Raw genomic sequence first — 6,000 nt, forward strand, 5'->3', positions numbered from 1 at the left:
TATACTATAATATACATTATATTATGTTAACATATTTTTACTATTCTATTTTATTATTATCTATAACTATTTTACAAACTTTGGTGCAGTACTCGATGAAATATTTGCGACTTTTACTGGAGATTATTGCGCTGTAATTTTTTGGTACAATTGCAGTTTGCAATAACTGCTCCACATAGAATCGCAAAGTAGCAAAACGAGGGCAAAAACTCAATACATGGGGAACGGTTTCAGGAGTATCTGGATCGCAGGTGCACGACGAGTTGTCTTTACACTTAAATCTATTTAAGTATTCCGAGAACCCGCCGTGCCCAGTTAATACCTGAGTGCACAAGTTATCAATTTGCATTTTCCTTACTGTCCTGTATGCTGCCGTCGCCTCGGGGAAGAACAATTTTGTTATGGAAGCCGTGTCACCATCAAGGTAGCGACGGTTCCACATATTTAACGACTCCAAACGGAGCCCACTTTTTACGCTGGAGATTGGGCAGAGATCATAGTCACTTTTCCGTTTGGATCCCACAGCGGCTGCTTTTGCCAACGCGTCCGCTCTTTCATTCCCGGCAAGTCCTGCGTGGGCTTTTATCCAAAACAAGGATACTTTCTTATTTTGGTTAGACAGAATTTTTAAATTTTGTCTGAATTCCACGGCCAGGGGATGCAAGCAGTCGTAGTTAGTGATGGATAACAGAGCCGCCATGGAGTCACTAAAGACACCAAATGTAGAAGCATTAAGTGTCCTGATCTCGTTGGTGGCCCTGCATATCGCGAGGAGCTCAGCCTGATATACCGTACAGTAGTTCGGTAAAGCAAGTTTTCGGGCTCTGATTTCAGATTCGCTGTTCCATACGGAGATCGCTGCACCTACTCTCCCTTCGATCTTGCTACCGTCGGTATATATGCGTATCTCAAAGTTATTGAGAGCGTTGACGTCCTCCACGTTCATCAGGCTGCCCAGCTCAAACTCGATGCGCTCAGCAGGATGCGGATTCACGGTGGTTGAAATCATCCGCTCAACTTCCCTGTCCCCCAACGCAAATCTATTTCCCCCTTTTTTGGCTTCGTACAGTGAAGCAGCCTCCCGGACACGCAGATCTAAAGGGAGTAACCCGGCAAGGATCAGCGCAGAGTTCAACGAAACGGTGCGATACGCCTTACAGATTCTCTGAGCAATCCCGCGTTGCACCGTTCCCAGTTTTCGCTTCACTCCCAATTTTTGGGCAGCCGAAACCCAGGCGCTAGCGGCATACAGGATTATTGGTTCCACCGTGGCCAAGTAAATGGTGCGGATTACCTCCGGGTGGAGTCCCCAACTGACTTTAGCCGCTCGACATACCTGTTTGTAAACAGTTGTGGCTTTTTTGCAGATGTTCGCAACGTGAGAATCGAATGTTAGCTTATTGTCAATAGTCAATCCTAGTAATTTAATTTCATTGGAGATGATGATGTCGGTTCCACCCATACGCAGGCGTGGGGCGTCGAATTTCAGCTTCCGCGTAATCACCATAGCGCTAGTTTTATGCGGCGCAAACTTAAGCTTGTTTTCGACGCCCCACACCCTGACATGTTCGAGCACGGCATTCGCTTGTTTTGCGATTTCACTGCCGGTCTCTCCATCAAATGCGAGCACAACGTCATCGGCGTATGCCTGACAATGCAGTCCCATTCCACTCAGCTCGTGAAGGATTGGGTCAAGGAGAAGGTTCCACAGTAGCGGTCCCGCAATGGACCCTTGAACACACCCCTTATCAGTATTTTTGCCAAACTCTTTTCCCGCATACCTAACCCTGACCCTCCTGTCAGTTAGATAACTGTCGATAGTACGCCTCAAATTTGGCGGACACTTCATCTCGGCTAGGCGGATCTTAATTTTTGGCCACCAAGCACTGTCGAACGCCCCCTCTATATCTAGCGAGACCAAGGTGACTATTTTTTTCTGCTCAAGTTTACTTTGAACATGTCTCATCAGGATGTAGAGGGAGTCTTCGGTGCTTTTCTGTGGCAGAAACCCAAACTGTTTTACGCAGAATTTTGGAAGTAAGTAGTGCTTAAGGCGGGCCACCAGCATTTTCTCCAAAATTTTGCCGAGTACCGGCAACAGCCCAATAGGCCGGTAAGACTTAGGAGTGGAGTAATCGTCTTTCCCTGGTTTCCTAAGTACTACGACGGTTGCTTCTTTCCAGGCGTATGGAAAATAATTGTAGGCGAGACATTTGTTCAGGAGGGCCAGGAATACCAGCGGATCGTTAGAGATGGCTTGGCAGCATATGTCAGCTGTGAAACCATCTGAGCCAGGAGCTTTCTTAGCATTAAATGATTTATATGCGGAGTTTAATTCCATTAAAGTAAAAGGTGGGTCGATGGTTTCATTTAATACTATTTTGTTTATGAACTCCGCTCTGTGTCTGATCAGGGTGTGTTGCGGGTTGTCGGTATTTGTGGAGTCTTGTGGGTAAAAAGTATCGGCGAGGAAACTCACGGATTTCTCCGCGTCCAGCGTGATTCCGTTCTTTACTAGAAGTATATCCTCTTCTCTTGTAGTGGTTCTCCCTATTACTCTATATATCCCTTCCCATAAACCTTCTTTATCCTGTTTTTCACAGAATTGCTTCCAGCTTATGGTTTGAGCATTGGCGGCTTGCAACTCATACGCATGTTTCTTAGCCAGGTAGGCTGCTACTACCCTCTCTCGTCGGATGGGTGCCGCACATCTGATACGTCGCTTCAAGGTAGAGACTTCCTTCTTTAGCCGCACGAGTTCCTCGGACCACCACGGCAATGTGAGTTTTTCAGTCTTTTTCTTCAAAGGCATTGACTCAGTACATGCCTTTATATATTTATCCGTTATATCATCTATATCGTTTATCTTAGAAATTTTATTGATTACTTCAATATTTATTAAATTAGTCTGCATTATTGAATTTAGTTTTTCGCGAAATTTTGTCCAGTTAGCTTTTTTCGTGTTATATATTCTTGTTGTTCTAGCTACATTCATACCTTTAGATTTAGTTAGACTGACATTAAAGGCAATGCCGTTGTGGTCCGAGCTCGTGAGGCCTTCCACCACTTTCCAGTCCGAAATAAGTTCGAGCATATTTGTTGAACACGCAGTGATGTCCACATGACTGCTGTACCTTTTTCCTCCTCTGATAGTATCATAGGTAGGAGTCGTACCAGAGTTTAGCACGTTCATGTCTAGTTCATTTAATGTACCTATTAACTCCTCAGCCCTGTCTTCTGTGATCCGGCTACCCCACCACAAACTTTTAGAATTGGCGTCACCACCGATTATCCAGTTTTTTGTAGTAATCGCCTCCTCAATTTTCTTTAAATGATCGAGGTATGGTTCAATGGGCTTATCAGGCTCGAAGTAGAGGGATACAAGAGCGATTTCCCAGGCCACCGTCTGGATCCCCACCACAGCGATGTTGTTTGTGGTGAGTTTTGGGTACTGCTTTACGTCTAGGGCACTGTCGTATACAGCTATCGCCGCTTTGACAGTCCCACCTCCAGTATTGGTATTCTGGTAGATCCTAGCTCCTTTATATCCCTTCACTGTTGAAGAACCACCCACGTACGGCTCCTGAATAAGGGCTACTGCGACACTACGTTTATTGGCTTCCAGCATCAATTCGTTTGTGGCAAGTTTCGCTCTTTGGAGGTTGGCTTGGAGGAATTTGTAGGTCTTCTTTGCATCAAGGCCATCCTTAGCAGTAAGACACCGTAGAACGGGCTAAGGCATCCCACTTTTTTCGAGTGGGGCATTCTCTACTGAATGCTTTGTGCGCTGTGTTCTCCATTTTTGCTTTACAGCAATTTCTACAGCTCGGTGGTATTCCCGCTACCATCTCAGCGCAGTCGACCCTGAGATGCGGACCGCCACAATGACTACATAGATCCGCTGGGTCAGGGCAGAATCTCTTACTATGGCCATAGCCCAGGCAGCGTGTGCACTGGACTAATGGGGTTTGGTCCTCAACCCTAACCCGCTGCAGATCTATATGGGCGTATCCCACGTCCATCGCTCTACGCCAGACTACTGGGGAGACCACCACCACCACGTGACTGGTATGGCGATTTCTTGCTTTCCTTTTATATTTGATGGTAACTCTGCTCTCCTCCTCCTTAAGATTGTCGAAAAGGCCTCTGTTCTGGTTTCTTAATGCCTTTGTAATGTCCTCGTCGGTATTTATATTTAGGACGTCTTTCAGTAGGAGCATGGGGTCCTTGTTTTTTACTTCTTCGAAGTTAAGATTCGGGGTTGTTTCCGTGAATCTTTTTTCATTTTATCCCTCTCTTCTATTGTGTGAAAGCCCATTATTATTTTTCTGTCCTTCGCTTTCCTAATTCTTTCTACCCTAACCCACCCCTCCTTTGCATCTGCTGCCCTTCTCACTTTCTCCATAACCTCATCACCGGTCTCGGTTTCGTCTTTCGATGTTATCACCATTGAGTGTAACGTTTTTTGTTTATGTGTAATTCTACCTTCTGTCTCCAAAGAGTTCTTTGTTTCTGAGTTTTGTTTGTCTACTATTTCTTTTAAAATATCAATTTTTTTACTATTTTCCAGTATTACGTGCTTACCACTTTCAGTAATACTGGCATAAGTCTGTAACTGTTTACCTAATTTATCTTTTATTTCTTCTAAGTTTTTATTGTTCTCTTTGAGAAGTCTATTATTTTCTTCCAATTTCATGGCGAACGTCGATTCTATATTTAAAATTACCGGATCCGAGGGTTGACAAGTGGTGTTTGTGACAATTTTATCATTTATGTCTGTTTTCTTTCTCAGTTCTTGGTCCAATTCCTTTATTATTTTAAACATCCTTTCCAGAGACTCCGCTATGGCCATTTTAATCTCTGTTTTTAAATTCTTTGAGCTGCTAAGGTGAAATTTGGCCCTACTTAAACATGCCCTTGCCTCCGCTGCTCGACCCATACCATGTTCGGTTGGGAGAGTGTTCAACTCAGTCTTGCCGCAGCTTTGAGTTCCAGTTTTTGCGCTGTTGTTGGTGTGGGCTTCTTGATGCACTCTTTTCCCTGGCCTGTGTTATAGGGGCCATTGTACTTGTCGACTCCCACTCGCCAATACTCCTTCTCACATTCGAGTCCGCAGTAAGCTTCGGCAGCTCCTTGTCCCTACTAGTCATTTTCTTTGGCGTCCTATGTCCAAACATTTGGAGGTGGTTCGTCAATATAAAAAGTCAATAAAATAGTAATAAAATTTGTAAAAGTTGTAAAGACAATAAAACACTAATATCAAATAAAAATAAACATAAAAATATACAGAGTCAGAATAGAAAAAAAAATTCTGTATATTGGTCTTAAAATGTAAAATATATAAATTGTGTAAAGATAGCGGTTAATACAGACCGGTAGTCAATACTAAAGTGAAGTTATTTACAAATAATAAAGTGAGAGGCTGCTATATGATAATATAGTTATTGCCCAAAGTCAAGATTTACTATTGCATCCGAGTACGTACACCAATACAATTAAATAAATTAAAGAATAAGCAAAATAAAGTGAAAACAATGATATTTACATAGAAAGAACGCTAATCATCTTATCAAAAAAAAACTCCCATCACAATCGGCCCATAGGTTGAAAAGTTATGGACTGTTTAAATTTCCAATATGGCGGCCAAGATGGCCGCTAAAGTCCTAGAGTCGGCAAATATAGACCGAAATAGGTCGTGTTTGGGCTCAATGGATAGGGCTTTTCACATAAAATAAGATTCCTTCTACAGAGTAGTCAAACAACAATTACTTGATTTTTAATTTGCAAAAAACCAGGAATAAATTACTAAATTAAGGACCAAAAATACAAAAATGGCCAAAAAATTGTAAACAAAGACTGGAACTACTAAAACCTATTTACTTAACCTAATTATATTAAAGTCGCTCCAAAAAAGTCTTCCAGGGGGTTGTTTTGCCGGGGGTGAATTTTTTAAAAATCTATATCTCCGTATTTTGTAGATGGAAAATTTTGAATTTTTGT

This window comes from Bombyx mori, chromosome W (assembly GCF_030269925.1).
Source record: "Bombyx mori chromosome W, ASM3026992v2".
Lineage (NCBI taxonomy): Eukaryota > Metazoa > Arthropoda > Insecta > Lepidoptera > Bombycidae > Bombyx > Bombyx mori.